This window comes from Anser brachyrhynchus (assembly GCF_964034855.1).
Source record: "Anser brachyrhynchus genome assembly, chromosome: 25".
Lineage (NCBI taxonomy): Eukaryota > Metazoa > Chordata > Aves > Anseriformes > Anatidae > Anser > Anser brachyrhynchus.
Window position 1 is genome coordinate 7,584,906 of NC_137718.1, and position 18,181 is coordinate 7,603,086.

At 55.3% G+C, this 18,181-nt stretch overlaps 1 protein-coding gene and 1 long non-coding RNA gene across 7 annotated transcripts in view; both read left to right on the forward strand.

The window, feature by feature from the left end:
* The first annotated feature begins 1,027 nt into the window (after nucleotides 1-1,027).
* LOC308182624 lies at nucleotides 1,028-6,808 on the forward strand. Its single transcript, XR_013941937.1, has 3 exons — nucleotides 1,028-3,619; nucleotides 5,734-5,840; nucleotides 6,681-6,808. It is a non-coding gene; the product is annotated as an uncharacterized lncRNA (long non-coding RNA).
* Nucleotides 6,809-13,192: 6,384 nt separating this feature from the next.
* Nucleotides 13,193-18,181, forward strand: part of CDON (cell adhesion associated, oncogene regulated) — a 54,602-nt gene continuing 49,613 nt past the window's right edge. The window contains exon 1 of one of the 6 annotated variants that reach the window (XM_080567565.1): nucleotides 13,193-13,332. The gene's annotated coding sequence lies outside the window, so the exon portion shown is untranslated. Of the gene's footprint in view, nucleotides 13,333-14,081; nucleotides 14,247-14,445; nucleotides 14,699-15,137; nucleotides 15,332-18,181 lie in introns of those variants that run through there. The other 5 variants (XM_080567570.1, XM_080567564.1, XM_080567567.1 and 2 more) reach the window with 5 other exon arrangements.

Genomic DNA, 18,181 nt, shown 5'->3' on the forward strand with positions numbered 1-18,181 from the left:
GATGAAGCAATTCCATCCAAAACCACCCAAATCCAGCATTTTCCTTTTTAAAGCACTCTCTCCTTGCTTTCTCCTTAGCGCTCCCCACCACAGAGGTGCCCTAGGGATTGGACTGAGGCTCAGGCTATGGCTTCACACTTGCAAAACCATTGCAGGTGTCAAAAAGCACCCAGCATCGCGTCCTGCTCTACAACACAGCCCCAGCCATGTTAATAAAAGCAAAAATGCAGGGGAGCCCGTGTGGGGAAAGCAGCTCAGGAGCCTCCTGCACAAACCTGCAAGTTTTGCTGCTTGCAACCTTCTGCAAGCAGCCGAGAGGGTTTTGTGGGATAAAAGCTGCAATCCCCCAGTATCAGGGGGAGTCAGCACTGCTGTAGCACCCCACATCCATGGGCGGGAGAAGGAGGAAAGAGAAAACACTTGAAATAGGTGAAAGCCTCCCAAACATGCAGGCTGAGGTCATTTTTTGGCGAGGAAGTCGGCTCGCTCGAAGTGCCTCCAGGTCTGGTTTAATATCAGCAGAAACATTCTTGGGCAGGGTGGGGAGAAAGTGCTCTCACCCCAAAGCAGCCTGAAACGCCCCCCAAAAAAACATCCAGAGCTCCCGGCCACTTTGCAACCCCTGGCCAGTACCTGAATGCGGCATGAAGAAAGCTGAGAGCGGGGGGAAAACAGCAACAAATAGCACAAAAACAGCACAGAAACAGGCAAAATGCCCCTGGGGGGCGGGGGGGGGGGTGCTCAAGCTTTAAGTGGCTTTCAAGGGGTGTTTGGTCCCCGCTGGGACGCTCTGCCTGTGGATTTTCTGGGGATGGGGAGGAAAGCGAGGCCAAAGATTTGGCAGGGAAAATACATTTTTTCCCTATTGCCCTGCAGGGTTTTCTCTCTTTCCTTTGCTCCCTCCTCAATCTAGCATTTTCTTGCTGGTTTTACCAGGCTGTGGGGCTCAAAAATACCTCTGGTCCCCCCCCCCCGAGCTGAGGGGACCTGCAGCCAAGGACCCACATCGCAACAGCATCGTGGGGCTGAAGGGGCACAAAGCCACAAAAATAATTGCATCTGCCGTGCTCTGCTCGGAGGGCTGAGCAGCTTGGGGCCTGCCGCTGCCTTGCCGCGAGCCCTCAGCCACCCTGCAAAGCTGTTTTGGCTTTTCCAGTGATTTAGCACATTAGGAGGGTTATGGTTAGGCTGTGTTTATTTTGCTAAACCTCACAAACCCATAATAGAGCTGGGGAGGGGGAAGGAGGCGGCGGGAGATGCACTGAACGTTTAGAAAAAAAGAAAGGAAGAAAGAAAGAAAGAAAAAGGGAAAAAAAATGAAAGCGCCAGCTGAGGAGGGAAAATGAGGTTGGGATTGCATCTGCAGAGCAGCTGCGGGCAGGGATGTCCTGAAATAAAGGTGGGAAAAAATTGCGGAGGCGAATGAGAGGGGATAAGGAGCATTTTGGGGGCTTTCTGCGAGGGAGGAAGCAGTGGGGCAATGCTCTGACCAGGGAAGGGGATTTCTTCTCCGTGCTCTCACATTCCTCCCGTCAGCAGTATTTACACGACAGCACCAGGAGAAATCCCAGGTCGGGCGGACTGCAGCAAGGCGAATGCGCGCAGCCACTGCTCGCTGGGCCACTGCCCCACAGCCTATTTTGTTTGATGGCTGCAGTGCACGGGGATGTTTGCAGCCTGTTTGCACCGCGCAGAGATGTTTGCAGCGTGCAGCGATGTTTACAGCCTGCGAGGTTGTTTGCACCGTGCAGGGATGCTTGCAACACGTGGAGGTGCTTGCAGTGCTTGAGGATATTTGCAGCGTGCCGGGGACATTCGTGCATGCAGGGATGGTGGTGGTGCATGGGGATATTTGTGGCTCACTCGGATGCTTGCAGCCTGTGGGGATGCTTGCAGTGCTTGGAGGTGTTTGCAGTGCACAGGGATGTTTGCATCATCCAGGGGTGTTTGAGGCATGCAGACACATTCACAGCACTTTGCAGAACCCAGAGACACCGGCAGCAGCTTTTCAGCCTTGCCCCCACGCTGTGCCTCAGCTTTCCCCTTCCTGAGACCAAGCAGAGCACCGGGGCCATAGGAACCAGTGCCAGCTGCACCATTGCTTGCCAGCCATTTATCCCCCCACTCAATCCTCCTGCTAGCACCCCAAAAATGCCTCTTTGCAAGGAAGGTGGGTGCAAAGCCCAGCCAGCAGGTGAGGGCTGCCAGCAGCAGGGAGATGTGTGATGAAATTTGTTTTGTGAAGTGGCAAAAGGGGCACAGGGCCCGTTCTCTCTGGCCACATCCCTGGCGGGTGATGGGGCTCGGCCTCCCTTTCTCGCCTTTGCAGCGCTCGGAGGGGCTGCTGCTCACCAGATGTGATAAGAGAAGGTTTGGCTGAGGCTTGAAAAGGAAAAAAAAAAAAAAAAAAAAAGCAAAAGCAGAGCAAATTCCTTGGCAAATCAAAGTGCAGTGCGTGCGGAGCGAGCACAGAGCCTCACGTGGAGGCATCCGTCTTGATAAGGGGCGACACGGCTGCAGGGAGGAGGAGGAGGAGGAGGAGGAGGCAGTGAAACCACTCCTTGGAGCCAGCAGTTGCAGCTTGGTTTTGCAAGAAAAATGCCCATCCTAGTGCAACCCAGGGTGTGCCTCAGTTTCTCCACCCTGTACATGCATTGCGGGGGGGGGGGAGGGGGGGAAGGGTTTAAAGCTGAGCGGGTAAAACGCCTTGGAGGGGTTAAATGGGGCGATTTTCTGCCGGGTTTTATCCAAAACATATGTTTTCGCCACTATTCGAGTTATCTGGGATATTTCCTGCGTGTTTGCTCCTATGGCAACCGGCCCAGCATGAAAGACCTATTTACTGGGCCCTGGGATAAGGCACGGCCATATGTTGTCAATTTGGAAGGCGCTCCTTCCCCTCCGCCTGTCTCCAGCCCCTCCTGCGGCACAGCCCCTCGCGGGGCGCCCGGAGCCGGGGATGGGCGCCGAGGGCAAGGTGAGATGGTGGCTGGGGCTGGGGGGCAGCCGGGGAACTTGGGGGACATGGAGATGGGCTGCAACATTGGGCTGAAGTCCTTCAGGAGCTAGGGGTGGAGACGAGCAACCTGCAACATGGGTTTGAGGTCCTTCAGGAGATGGGGTTGGAGAGGAGATACCTTCAGCATCAGTCTGAGGTCCTTCAAGGAGCTAGGGATGGAGAAAAGCAACCTGCAACATGGGTTTGAGGTGCCTCAGGGGCTGGGGATGGAGAGGCAATACCTTCAACATCAGTCTGAGGTCTGTCAAGGAGATAGGGGTGGAGACAAGCAACCTACATGGTTGGCTTGAGGTCTGAGAGACCAGGCTGAAGACAGAGCTGAGGCCAAGGTATCTACAACACAGTTCTGGGGTCCAACCAGGACATGGGGTTAGAGACAGGGCTGGAGATGAGCTACCTGCAATGTCAGTGCGAGGGCCATACAGGGATGGGGCTGAAACCAGGAGCAGGAAGAAGCCCCCTGCGTAGGTCTGAGGTCCACCCAGGAACAAGGGCTTGGAGCAGGAGTGGAGACAAGCTCCCCACGTTGCTCTGAAGCTCATCCAGACGACGGAGCTCGAGACGTGACCGGGAAGAAGCTAGCTGCAGCGCCGGCCTGAGGTACATCCAGGAGACGCGGCTGGAGGCAACCCACCTGCAGCGTCCTCCTGAAGTCCGCCCCCCCCCAGCAAGGCCGGGCTCGTTGTGGGTGCAGCCCCAGTGCCCCGAGAAACCCAGCGCTGCTTTGGGGCCGTTCCTTGCTCCTTCCTGGCAGCAGCCACCTGGGGGTCTCGCTCCCCATCACCAAAACCACGGGGCCCATGGGGTCAGGATGAAGGAGATAATGTGGAAATGAGGAAACGGGAAAAAAAAAGCATCGTCACCGCATGCTGCCGTGGCCAAAATCTAAACCGGTGGGAGAAGGGATTAGGCAAGTCCCCAGGACCCGGCAAGCTGTGGTATTGGACCAGCAGTTGGCACATGGCCTCTGCCCCAGGGTGCCAACCCGCCCCTCCCCCAAGTTCTGGTGCAAGCCGAATTCCTGCAAATTCATTTCTTTTGTCTCAAAATAGCAAAAAAAAAAAAAAAAAAAAAGGAAACAGGGAAGGATTTTATGGCTGCAGTACCCAGCACCAGAGCAGCTCTGTGAGCTAAACAGCCAAAATGCAGAGAAACTGGGCAAAATGTTTTCCCATCTACTATAATAGCTGTAAAAAAATCAAGGGAAAAAAAAAAAAAAAAAAGAATATTTTCTAATACCCAAGTGCTCTTATTGCTTGCTGCAGGGAGAGCCCATTCTCTTGCTGCCTTTTGCCTTTTACCCTGCTGGGTGAAGCAGCTCAGCATCACAAAGCACAAAGCCCTGACCCCCTCCAGCGAAACCAAAGCAAAATTCACACCCGGAGGAGCTGAGGGATGTGCAGAAAAAGCCCCAAAAATGCACAGGGGTGACCCACAGCATCCGTCAGCAAGGGCAAGGTGATGGCTTTCACCCCTCGGCGGCTGCAGCCGGGCAGGGCCAGACACAGCACAGGACAGGGGATTTTGGGAATGATTCACTCCCTCATTGGTATTTCTGATGAAAAAGCACAAACAGAACATTTTTTTTCCTCCCCCATGTTCTGCAGGAGTGACCCTTTCTCGTGCAGCCTCCTTCCCACCAGCCGCTCAGCGCTGCCTTCCCATATTTCTTTTTAACACACACACACACACACACAAAAAAAAAAAAGGCTTTCAGCCAAAATAAACCTTCTCTATGAAAATGTGTGTTTGGGTCAAAAAGCCACTTTTCACTGGGAAAAAAAAAAAAGAAAAAGAAAAAAGAAAAAACAACAAGAAAACCACCTAACCCCTTAAGTGAATGGTTGGCAAAGCTCATGGGGAGCTGTGATATTTTTTGTGGAGCCAACTGATACAGTGGGGGGAAGGACGGAGGGAAAAGAGTGAATCCCCATAAAAATAGCACGGATGAGACCTAATTGTGTTAATGAGCAGAAAACCTGAGGGAGAGGAGGAGCCGCCACCTGCAGAGGGGCCGGTGACAGGCAGGAGCCCCAAGGCCAGGAGCTGGGGGCGTACTTTGTGTCCCTTCCACGCAACCAGCTCCAGCACCCTCCGACTCCCCCCCCATGCATTTGTATTTTTGGCTGCATCGAGGAGAAGAAACGGCGCAGCACCGAGGCTGGCTGGAGGAGCCTCGAGGTGCTCGCAAGCTGCACATCCCCTTTCAAGAAACCCATCTCCCCCCACAAGCTGGCTGGGGAGATGGAGGAAATTGTCTCCTTTTTCCCCATTTCCCCATCCCGGAGGAGGCGAGCTTTTGTTTGAAGACAGCTCTTCATTTCCTGCCCCGCGAGCTTCAAAGCGGTGGCGGCCAACAGGGGGGACTGCTTCCCCTGCTCCTCCCGCAGCACCGCACGTGGCCGCGGCGTCCCCGGGCAGGGGAAGGTCCATTGGAGCGAAGATGTCCCGCCAAGGCAAATGCTGGCTTCAGAAGGATTTTGTCTTTTTTTTTTTTTTTCCCTAAAAAAATGCGAAGTTTTTGCTCAATTGAGGAGGAAAGTGGGTTTTGCTTTGTTTCCATCCCAGCTCTGTTTTTACAGGAGGACCCTGGGGCAGGTGCAAAGAGACTTTCAGACGCTCGGCTTTTACCCCTGTTAGGAGCCAGCCTGTGGGAGGGCCCCCCCGGGAGGGCCCCCCCATGTACCCCCGTGTCCCCCTGTGTCCCTCCGCAGGTGGTGACCAAACCCAGTGTGTCAGGAAGGGGCTGTGGTCGGCAGGGGCCCGCATGGGACCGGGGAGCTCCCCATCACCTGGGGGGGCAGCAGCATGAGAGCTTCAGGTATGGTGAGGTGTATCTGAGCTCTTCCCTCCTCTCCTTCTCCTTCTCCTTCTCCTTCTCCTTCTCCTTCTCCTTCTCCTTCTCCTTCTCCTTCTCCTTCTCCTTCTCCTTCTCCTTCTCCTTCTCCTTCTCCTTCTCCTTCTCCTTCTCCTTCTCCTTCTCCTTCTCCTTCTCCTTCTCCTTCTCCTTCTCCTTCTCCTTCTCCTTCTCCTTCTCCTCCTCTTCCTCCTTCTCCTTCTCCTCCTCTTTCTCCTTCTCCTCCTCACCTTTTCCTTATCTTCTGTTTTTTCACCCTGACTGGTCTCTTCTCCCTCCATCTTCTCTCTTCTCATCCTGTTCTCTTTATCCCCTTAACTTGTCTTTCTCATCTCTCCATCTTCCCTTCCCCTCCTCTCTCAGGTGACGCGTGGCCCCCACATTGCTCCCTCCTGACGCCCCCCACAACCTGTCACCATCTCCCTGCCCGCTCCCATCCCCACCTCAGTCCCCCCACCCCCAACACGCTTCTACCCCGCTGCAGGGCAGGTCCATTAGCCGATGCCACCCAACCCCACCTCCAAGGATGAAGGCCGTGGGGGCTGGAGGAGCCCCGCACACAGAGGCCCCCATGCCCCAGCACCACTGGGGCTGCCCGCAATGCACTGGACTCGGGGACAGGGAAGCCCCAGTAAATCTTGTGGCGGCAGCAGCGCTCTGCCACCATCTGAGCACAGCTGTGTTTTTCTAGGCACCGGTGATGTGACTGATAGGTTTTTGCTGCTACCGCAGAAGCTGTTTGCACGTAAATATTACATTAGGCTTTTACAGACCTTTCTGTCCCTGATGTTAACCTTAATGTAGCTGAAGAGGACTTGAAAGGGCAGCGCGTCTCGGATCGGAAGCCTCACGCCAGCAGGAAAACGCTCCGTGTGTCAAGTGCTTGAAACCAGAGGGAGGTGGGAGCAATAAATCTCATGACCCCACAGACACTGCCTGTCCGCAAAACAGTCTGGCCCCAAAGCCAGGGGGCAACAGGACCTGGCTGGCACACACTTTCCCCTTCCCAGCAGGGTCCCCAAACCCTCCCTGGTAGAGCCTGATGGGGACTGGGACAAGGTACCTAGTGGGGACTGGGATGGAGCGATAGGGACTGGGACAAGGTGCCTGATGGAAAGTGGCATGGGGTGATGGGGACTGGGGTGGGGTACCTATTAGGGACTCAGATGAGTTGATGGGGACGAGGACAAGGTGATGGGGACTAGCATGAAGTGCCTAATGGGGACTGGGATGGGGCATAGGGGACTGGGAATAGGTACCCATTAGGAATTGGGTTGAGTTGATGGGAACCAGGATGGAACCAAGATCACCGAGTCCAACCTCTGACCTAACACTAACAAGTCCCCCACTAAACCATATCACTAAGCTCTACATCTAAACGTCTTTTAAAGGCCTCCAGGGATGGTGCCTGAACCACTTCCCCGGGCAGCCCGTCCCAACGCCTCACAGCCCTTCCGGTAAAGAAGTTCTTCCCGATACCCAACCCAAACCTCCCCTGGCGCAACTTGAGCCCATTCCCCTCGTCCTGGCACCAGGCACGTGGGAGAACAGACCGGCCCCCACCTCGCTGCAGCCTCCTTTAAGGTACCTGTGGAGAGCGATGAGGTCGCCCCTGAGCCTCCTCTTCTCCAGGCTGAACACCCCCAGCTCCCCCAGCCGCCCCCCGTAAGCCTTGTTCTCCAGACCCCTCACCGGCCTCGTCGCCCTGCTCTGGACTCGCTCGAGCACCTCGACGTCCTTCTTGTAGCGAGGGGCCCAAAGCTGAACACAGTACTCGAGGGGTGGCCTCACCAGAGCCGAGTACAGGGGCACAATCACCTCCCTAGCCCTGCTGGCCACGCTGCTTCTTATGCAAGCCAGGATGCTGTTGGCCTTCTTGGCCACCTGAGCACACTGCTGGCTCATATTCAGCCGACTATCAGCCAATACTCCCGGGTCCTTCTCTGCCAGGCAGCTTTCCAACCACTCATCTACACGCTATCGCACTAGGGGAACTTGGTGTGCTGACTCTAAGGAACAGTACAGAGCGTACAGCGGAGTGGAGACACCACGGATAGGTTCTGCGACGAGATGGGGACCCAATGCTCTTGTGCACACCGAGGAAGTGATGGGAGCTGGGACAAGGTGCCTGCTGGGGACAGGGTGATGGGATACAGGATGAGGGACCCACTTGGGCCCAACATGGGGTGCTGGGGACCAGCTCAGGAAAACAAGGAGCATCTCCCACCCTCAACCCCCCATGCTGACCTTGCACCCACAGCCTGCCCCTCCACCAGCTGGCCCCCCCAGTGCTCAGTGTCCCTCGTTCCCCAGCCCTGCCCGTGGCACCCCGAGGATGCTGCCGCTGCGGGGCCAGGCGGCTGTGCGGCTCCTACAGGGTGGGAGCGGCGAGGGCTGGAGCACGGGGTGCTGCCAGCTCAATGCCGGGGCCTCGCTCCCACGAGTGCATGAAAGGCTCCCTGTCCAAACGGCATTAGACGCGCTGCGAAGGCTCATTCCCAATCGGTCACGCTCCGAGGCACAGCTGCAGCCCCCGGCTGCGGGAGCCGAGGATGCTCCAGGGCTTTGTTCGAGCAGCCCCGCTCCCGGGAACCGTGACAAGATGATCAGATTACGGGGCAGCCAGAGAAAAATCACCCTCCCTGTGAGTGGAGGGGGGCACGCCTTCCCTGGCCATGCCGAACACTGAACTACCTGCTTGCTGCCAATGAGATCGGTCCTGGGGGGTAACAAAGAGCCCCCGCTAATGCTGGGGCTGCGTAACAGCACCATGCCCCTGCCTCATTAATGATGATCTCTTTGGCTGCCCCTCCTTCAACGGTCCCCTCTGCCGGGCCCATGGGGAAGGGTTGGAAGTGATCAACGTTGGACACAGGCCCGCAAGGAGGAAGGTGGCTTTTTGGGGGTCCTCAGCTGCATCCTGGGGCACAGTAGGTGCCCGCAGGCCCCATTTCTGCCCTGTGGGATGGCAAGCTGGCATGGGGAACAGTAAGAAGCGAGAGACAAACCCCAGTGGGGAGAAAGCAAAAGCAGCAGGGTGCACGGAGAGCAATGCTTGGCAAGGAGGAAAACTTGCCTTTGTGAAGTGGAAACACAGAAGTAAAATCAACAGCTTCATGCAAGCCTAGCCATCAGCAGCAACAGGGAGAGACACCAAGAAGACTTGGCTGCCCAAAGCCACCCAAAACCTGGCAAGAAACCACAGAGGTTGGTGGGTCACGGCCTTTTTGTCCCCACGAGGCTGTTTACAAAACTACTGCCAGACAAAGCCACCAGCCTCTGGCGGGATCCCAATTTACCCATTTGCATCTTTGCAGAAGGGATTAGAGGGAGCCCCGTTGTCCGGGTGTCACTCGGCGCCTTTGAAAGCAGATGACTTCATCCGCTTTCATGGCCCTGCCGCCTTCCAGTAATTAGATTTGCTCCCAATTTGGTACGACGACAGCAGTTGGCGGCAGGGGTGAGGATGTTAGCCAGATTTTGCTCCCCCTTTGCAAGCACTCAGTTATGGGACTTATGATGGTCCCGGTGTAAAAAACACCAGGTACCATAGTGGGTGCATTGCATCTGTGCAAGCAAAGCCGTGTTGGGTCCCTGCGTGGTGCTGCTGCTAGAGCCAGGCTGTCAAAGCAAAATATCATTTCTCCTGGAGCTGATTTGTCATTCATAAGGATTTTGGGTGCAAATAGCCCTTCCTAGGGATGGCTCCGGTTAGCCATCCTTTTTGGCAGCTATTGCACGCTCCTGCAAGCCTCCTGGGAGCGGTGCAAGGCAGGGCCCTGCCAAGGTTAATTCAGTTAGCACACCGCTAACGGGCGTAGCTTGTCCTAGCACCAGTCCCTAATGAGCAGCTCATTTGAATCCATGCAAAGTACCAGGGAGCATGGAGACATGCTAATTAAAGTGACTGCTGCTCTGTAATTAAGCAGCAATTCCCCCCCCAAAGAGGGCTTTATCATGCAAATAGCTCCTGCTTGGGTGATGTAAGCGCTTGCGGCAGCAGCTGGGTCTCCCTAATGGGCTCAGGGGGCATCGATGTGGCAAAGCAGAAGAAAAGGAGCAAATTTTACCATTCCCCGCCAAAATCTTCTCCTGCAGAGGCTTTGCTGTGGGACAGGGCTGCAGGGGTGACAGGGGCACACCGGCACGCGGCGAGCTCGCCCAGGCTGCTTCCCAAGCTCAGCCCCTTCACTTCCCTGTTGTTTTTCCCCCGCAAAGAGTAATTATCCCCACTGGATGTCAAGAGCCCTGTTATTTTTTGTTTTCAAATCCTGGTGCAATTGCAGCGTGACAAAGCGCATCTGGTTTTTATACGAGTGGGAAATGCTTTCTAATAATCTCCGCGACAGCTTGAATAATGGGAATCTGGAGTCATCCCAACAGGCCAGGCCATCCATGTGGCATCAGGGAGGAAAACAATGAGCGCCTCCAACCAGTGCTTGGTTAGGTTATTCCTGGTGTTTATCTTATTCCTAGTGTTTATTTTATTCCTAGACTGGGGAAGTTTTATATTAGAGCCACTGAATTTGAGGGCTGCTGGATCCTGCTATGAGAAAGGCCATCTTCCATCAAGGCTATCTTCCATCAGGGCCATCTTCTATCAAGGCAATCATCCATCAGGGTCATCTTCCATCAAGGCCATCTTCCATCAGGCACAACTTCCATCAGGGCCATTTTCCATCAAGAACATCTTCCATCAGGGACATCAATTAGAAGGGCCAAAGCCCAACTTGAATTCAATTTGGCTAGTGCAGTAAAGACAATAAAAAATATTTTATAAGTACATTAACAACAAAAGGAGGACTAAGGAGAATCTCCATTCTTTACTGGATGTGAGGGGAAACACAGTGACGAAAGATGAAGACAAGGCTGAGGTACTCAATGCCTTTTTTTGCCTCAGTCTTTATTCTCAAGGCCAGTTATTCTCAGGGTACCTCCTATACCATCTGAATGTTCATAAGTCTATGGGGCTGTACAGGATCCACTGTACAATGATTTACAATGATTTCAATGATTTACAGCAGTCCTGGCTAACTGGGGTGGTCCCAGTTGACTGGAGATTGGCCCACCTTCAAGAAGGGCTGGAAGGAGGACCCAGGGAACTACAGGCCTGTCAGTCTGACCTCAGTGCCAGGGCAGGTCACGGAGCAGATCATCTTGAGTGCCGTCACACAGCACACATGGGACAAATGAGTGGTCATAAGCATGTGCTTATGAAGGGCAGGTCCTGCCTGACTAACCTGATCTCCTTCTGTGACAAGATGACCCACCTAGTGGATGAGGGAGAGGTGTTGGATGTTGTCTGCCTGGGCTTTAGCAAAGCATTTGACACTTTCCTACGGCCTTCTCCTGGAGAAACTGGCTGCTCGTGGCTTGGACAAGTGCATGGTTAGTCAGGCTCAAAGGGTCCGTGTGAAGGGGCTTAAATCTGGTCAGTGGCTCGTCAACATGGCACTCCCCAGGGCTCAGTACTGAGGCCAGTTTGTTTTCACGTTAATCAATGATCTCGATGAGAGGCTCAAGCGTGCCCTCAGTAAGTTTGCAGACAACACCAAGTTGGGTGGGAGCACTGATCTGCTTGAGGGCCGGAGGGCGCTGTGGAGGGGTCTGGGTGGGACCTGCGTAGGCTGGATCTATGGGCCACGTCCAGTTGCATGGCCTTCAGCAAGGCCAAATGGCAGGTCCTGCGGCTGGGGCACAACAACCCTGTGCAGCAACACAGCCTGGGGGAAGAGTGGCTGGAAAGCTGCCCAGCAGAAAGGGACCTGGGGGGTGCTGGTCGAGAGCCGGCCGAACACGAGCCAGCGGTGTGCCCAGGCAGCCAAGAGGGCCAAGGGCCTGCACCTTGGCCCGCGTCAGACCTCATCACTCCCTACAACTCCCTGAAAGGAGCTTGCAGCGAGGAGGCTGCCAGTCTCTTTTCTCAGGTGACAAGTGATAGGACACAGGGAAACAGCCTCAAGTTGTGCCAGGGGAGGTTTAGGGTGGGCATTGGGAAGAATTTCTTCACAAGGAGGGTGATCAAACATTGGAACAGTCTCCCAGGGAAGTGGTGGAATCTCCACTCCCAGGGGGATTTGAGACATGTGGATGTGGCATAAGGGACACACTTTTGTGATGGGACATGGTAGGTGATACTGGTGGTTGGACTTGATGATCTTGAAGGTCTTTTTCAGCCTAAATGACTTATGACTCTATGATCTTCCATCTTCACCACCTTCCGTCAGGGCCATCTTCTATCATGTCCGTCTTCCATCACAAACACCTTCCATCAGGGCCATCTTCACCACCTGTATTTAACCCTCGCCACTCATCAAATATGTGTCAGAGATCGAGGTTGTACATCTCGGCCACCGAAGCAGTGTGGTGTCTTCCAGGCTCTTCCCAAATTCCCAGCAGAGGCTTCTCTGCAGGGCGATGCTTGAGGCTTCGGCTCTTCTGGCAGGTGCCAGCCTTTTGGTGTCCCCATATCTCCTGCTTATTCGGCTTTCCCTGACCATGCAATGCATGTGTGTAGTGATTTAACTCACCGCCTGACTCATACTTTGTTTTGGGTGCTTTCTTCACTAAAAAACATTTCCTCCTGACCTCAGCTCTCCATGGAAGGTGCCCGCACCCACTCTGTTCTGGCAGCTTGGGGACTTTGAGTGCTTTTTCTCAATTTTCCTTTCTTTTTTTTTTTTCCCTTTTGCACTTGTGGAAATAATTACGTCCTGCAGGAAACCTTTGCAGGGATAAAATTAGGGCTGGTAAACACAGGGTAGCACAGCCTGTTGGCCTCCCAGGTTTGCCCAAAACTCCACAAACTGAGGCCTTTTCACGTGAAACCCTTCCTGGGCAAAAATCCCTTCTCCAGCCCGCAACCGCCACATGCAGGCCCAACCTAAATTTAGCAGTGCAAGTCCAAAACCAGGTCATTTTGGGCAACATCCCTGCTGGCCTTGACAAACAGCCTGTTGGAAGGGGCTGGGAAAAGCAGTGAAGGGTTTGGGCGCAGCACAGGAGACGGAGCCGTAATGCCCCAGTTCAACGTTTAATTCCAAAGATTAGGTTTAATGCTGGGCAATTTAGCGAGCTGTTAATATTAAATTACACTGCAAATGATGGGAGCTTCCCGAATGCTTAATATGATCTTCTTGCGGTTTGAGTTTGGACGCGCTCCAAGCCCAGATAAGCCCACTTTTGTTGGTTTTAGTGCTGTCTGCCCAAGCAGGGCTTTTTTTTTTCGGCGTTATCTGTTGGAGGATCACGCACAGAGCATGTGTGCAGAGTGGAGGAGCATTTCCAGCCCTGCCTGGCCCCGCTCTCTGGAAAGGCTCAAGCAACTCCCCCTCTGCAGCACGACGCTCCTGCAGAGCTCCCATGCCAGAGCCTTCGTACTGCTTTTTAAGCCTCACGGTTTGCAACTCCAGCTCCTGCCTGGCTGCAAAACGTTCTGCAGTGCGAGGGCAGAGAGGTGAGTCGGGCAATGCAGGGGCTTGCAACAGGTCCCGTGGGGCCTCGTGGGTGCGTGAACGGCCTTGGCACGGGGATGACCTTTGCATGGGGGCACGGAGACGCATGGGGCATGGGTGAAGTTTGCATGGGTGAAGTTTGCGTGGTGCTCAGGCATGCATTTTTCGTGCTGCAAGCAAGTCCCCACTTGCACGGGGCACACGAAGATACAAGGGTGCACGGGTGAAGTCTGCACGGGTGCAATTTGCACAGGTACAAATGTCGCGTGCTGCTCGGTGCATGCACTCTTCATGCCGCAAGGAACCCCCCGCCGGGGGGGGGGGCACACGAAGACGCGGGCGTGCACAGGTGAAGTTTGCACGGGTGGAAGTTGCGGATCCAAGCGTTGCTCGGGAGCGCGCTCTTCACGCCGCAAGCAGGCTCCCGCTTGCACGGGGCGCACGAACGAAGCCGTGCGGTGCTGGGGACCGCGCTCCCCCCGCTGCGACCGAGCCCCCCCATTTGCGCGGGGCGCACGGGGCCGAGGTGCGCGCGGATCTCGGGAACGCGCTTCCCACGCCACGACCGCGCCGGGCTCCGGAGCGCGCTGCCAGCCCCCCCCCCCCCCCCCCCCAGCCCGGTGCGGAGCCCCCGGGGCCGCGCGCGCACCTCCCGCCCCGCCGCGGTGCGCGGCCCGCCCCCCTCCCTCCCCTCTTCGCCTTAAAGGGCCCGCAGCCCCGCCGCCCCGCTGCCGCCCGCGGGGCCCGGCGCCGCGCTTCCCCCCCACCCCCCCCGCCGGCCGTTGGTACGCTCCGCGGGGCGGGGGCGGCGCGGCCGGGGGTGGCGGCGGGCGGCGGGCGGTGCAGGACGGAGGCGCCCGGCCGGGGTCGCCCGCCCCGCCTGGAAGGCGCCGGCAGCGGGGGGCCGGGCCCGGAGGTAACGCGGCGGGAGCGGGGCGGCGGCGGCGGCACCTGAGCGGGGCTCCCGGGGGGCGGCGGGGGCGGTCCCCGAGCCCCGCGCCGCGCCCCGCCGGCGGCCCCCGGCTCCGCCGCGGCGGCGGAGGGCAGGGAGCGGGGCGCTGCCGCGGCAGGTGGCGGGCGGGCGGGCGGACCCCGCTCCGCGGCGCCCGGGAGCCGCGGGGTGCGTGTGGGGGTTGGGGACCGGGGCTCCGGTGCGCTCCCTCTGCCGGCTTGGTGCTGCCGGCTGTGTGCTTCGTGCCCCCGGGAGCGAGGGGGAGCCGGGTGAGGAGAGCCCCGGCTGCCGGCGGCGCGAGTCCCGGCAGCGCCTTCGTTATCCCGAGGTGTGCCGCGAGCCCCTAAACCGCGGCTCGTGCTTGCTTTGGCGCGGTCTTGCGCCGGAGGAGTAAGGCGGCTGTGCTGCAGCTTCAGGTGATGTCACTTGAGGATTTTAACTGTCAGAGCTTAAAAATACACTTGCTCGTTTCAAGACCGCTTCTGCAGATGTGGAAATCGTGAAGTAAAGCAGTTGATTCCCTTGCACGAGCGCATGGCTGTGCTGGCGTTCGTCATCTCGTAAATCCTCCTCTGCCTGCTGCAGAGCAGACCCCTTCTGCCTGACAGAGTGCTGGGCTGCGCCAAGCCCTCCGGAGTGAATTTGGTGGCTGCCCGAGATAAGATCCCGCTCTAGGCACCTCCCTGAGGTATAAGGGCGGCAAAGCTTCAGCCTCCAAAAAGCCTAGCTGGGAAGCACGCGGTGCCTGAGCCGTGTTCGGGATGAAGCTGTTTGCTAAAGCAGTGCCTGGTGCTGACGGCTGCGTCGCCAACTGCGCAGCGCTGGCACGGTGCGTGCCGTGGGAGGCTGTGTGCCGAGGCAGCAGCATCTGAGCGGCGTTTTGTACACGTGTGTTTGTGCGTGTCTCCTTGCTGCTGTGACGTGAGCTTTGTGAGAGACGTTTAATGTGTGGAGGTGGCGTGAGCTGTTTTTCATTCTGGATGTGAGCAGGTACTAGACTTCACCTGGCTTGCCTGTATCTTGCACCACGCCTGCTCCTCATGCTGTCTGTAAGAGTTTGTTTTGCTTGCTTCCTCTTGTAAGGTCTCTCAATCCGCACTGGGAAAGCTTTGTATCTTTAACTTTTCCATGCTTAAGATGCGAATCTTGGGTGTTGTTTTTTCTTTTAAATACAGTGCTGTGGTCCTGAGTAGCGGTCCCTGCGTGTTCCAGCTCACGTGGAGGTGGTTGTTTGCTGTGAGCTGCTGGTGCCACTTGTGCTGTGCCTTCTCGGGCATACAGACATATGCAAAACTACATTAAGATGCATTTTGTTTTGTCGCGTTTATTTGGATTGCCTCAGGTCCGTAGTACCCTGTCCTGTGACTGCTGTTAGGTCTGTGTGACAGCTGTGGATTTTGCTGCTGGTGAATGTGGTTCCAGTGGGGCTGAAAACCCTTAAATTTAGTGTGTCTCCTGAGGAAGCCTTGAGTCTGAGACTTCTCTCTCAAACCTGTGGAGATCTGGTATTTCAGATAATGTTTTATGTGGAACCACTCTGGTTGGCATGCTGTGTGCAGCTTATAAACCTGCCTAACGTCCTTTGTTAGGCAACGTGTAATTTGCGTGAGTGGGTACTGAAGACCTGACCCTTCTGTGTACAGTCAGTTTGTGTCGACTGATTTGCTTACGCTCCGTGGACTTGCGAGTGGCTCTGCTTCAGCTGAGTCATGCGGGTTTCTCACTTGCTGCATTGTTTCTCTGTCTGGTTTCTGGTTTTCCAGTGGTCCAGGGAGCTTCTGAAGTGAATCCTGTCTGTAACTGGGGTGAGGCTGATCAAAAATGATTGTTTATTCTGCTTAAAATCTTGTTAACTTTTTTAACCTTATGTTGTGAGTAGAACCTCTATTTTCCAAATGCAGAAGAGAAGTAGACTGAATTACTTCCCTCCTCCTGCAGCGTTTAATGCTGCGTAATGAAGTATCCTATTGCTTGAAATTTTGTTTTTAACAAAAAAGCCCACCATCTGTAGCACATTTTCTTTGTTTGGAGTCTTTGGTCTCTTCTTGGTCTCTTCAACTTTCTCTGATTTAACTGACAGCTTGCTCTTATTTACGCAGAAGTTTTCAGATATAGATGATGTGTCAGCCCTTCTAAGACCAAACAAGTAGAAGTACTTGGGAAACGATGCCGTTGCGTGTTTGGGAATCTAGCATTCACATCACACAGCTGACACTGATCAATTCTGCTCGTACCAAGTGTAGTTGATCAAACTTTCTCTTTAAATGGAACTTCCAGCTTTCCTAGCAATACTTGCTCTTAAAGCTGGTACGTGGGGACTGAACTGTGTTCTCTGTATGCTTCTTTGCTATTTTGGTCTGATTTGTTAATGGGTTGCTGGCACCACGTCTGTTCTTGAGGCGTATTGCTGTGGCATGCTGACGTCTCGCTCTGGGGTATTGTTGTCTTTTGCTGCCGGGACCGGAGGACTCTCAGTGCCATCTCGCTCCCTTGCTGTGCTTGCCCAGGCCCGGTGGAGTCACCTGCGTGGTTCTGCAAGATGTTCTGTAGCGTAACATCTGATGAGTCTCTGCTGTTGACTTCAAAACCCCGTCTGAACTTGTTGTATCTCATCCTTCTTGCTCCAGGGAGATACCTTCCCTCTTCCTGCTCCTACTCCTCCAGTCTCCACGGCAAATTCAGCATGAAGGCTTCTTGAGTTAACAAGAGTAGTCTCCAATTACCCTGTCTCAAGAATTTTTGGAATAGATAGTTGCCTGTGTATGTGCATACTTTGTTGTTGTTGTTCGAGTGTTCTTCCAGTAATTTTCTTGCTGGATGGCTTACTGCATCTTCCAGGGCTGAGCGTGTCATAGTTTTCCACTCAGCTTCCCCAGCTCGTCTCTGTTTCGGTGCTGGTTATCCTGTGGCGGTTATCCCTGCAGGGTAAAAAGCTTTTTTGTCCCTCTTAGGGACTGACTTGTGCATCTACGCTGCCTGTCTTTCCCATTAAGCCCCTGCTTGCCCTTCCTATATGAGAAATACCTGCTGTCTTTTAGCAGCGGGGAAAATAATCACACAAGGTGGGTTGCTTTCCAATCCCCCTTCCTATGAAGCTGCCTGAGCTCCTCTGGCCAGGTTGAGGCCTCTTTTCCCCCTCTGTGGCTCCTCGGGCACAGCCTCGCGCAGTGGGATGCTGCAGGTGCCTGCCTCCCCCGGCGGGGTCTGGCTGCGGGGGCTGACTGCAGCTTGCCTGCCGGGAGCGAGCCCTGAACTGACCACTTCGGGGACCTGCCCTGCAGCTAGGGAGCTGCCAGATCCTTCAGGCTGATTGCTGGGGAGGCCCGGGGGGGGCTGCAGTGGCGGGGGGGTTGGCCCCTTCTGGCAGCAGCCGGTTTTTAAATTGGCTTAGCTGTCTCATAAAGCCGTGCTCTCACGGCCTAGCTGGATGCTGTAGCTGCAGCTGAGCGAAGGGCTGGTTGCCTTGCTGAGGGGGAGGGCTTGCTGTTCCCCCATCTCCTGCCCCTTGCTAGAAATGTCCCATATAAACTTGTTCAGCTCACTAAAATGGCGGGGGGGGGAAAAAATCCACCAAAAACCAGAGCAAGATAAGCCAGCTCAATTGGAATATTTTCTTCTTATCCACCTTGGCAGCTGGGGGCAATGCCAAAAGCAGCAGGAGGGACCGAGGGACTGGCGGCGGGGGGAGCAGAGCGTGCCGGGGGCATGAGACCATCCCTTCTGGCAGCGGCGGGCCTTCAGTTCGGCTCAGCTGTAATGTGAAACCGCACCCCCGGCCTCACCTGTCTGTCTGATCATGCCTTTGATTTATATGCTAGATTTTGCTGTTTAGTTTTCCCCGCAGACTTTAACCATTGTATCTGATAATGAACCAAGTGGTTGAGCCTTATTTGTTTAAT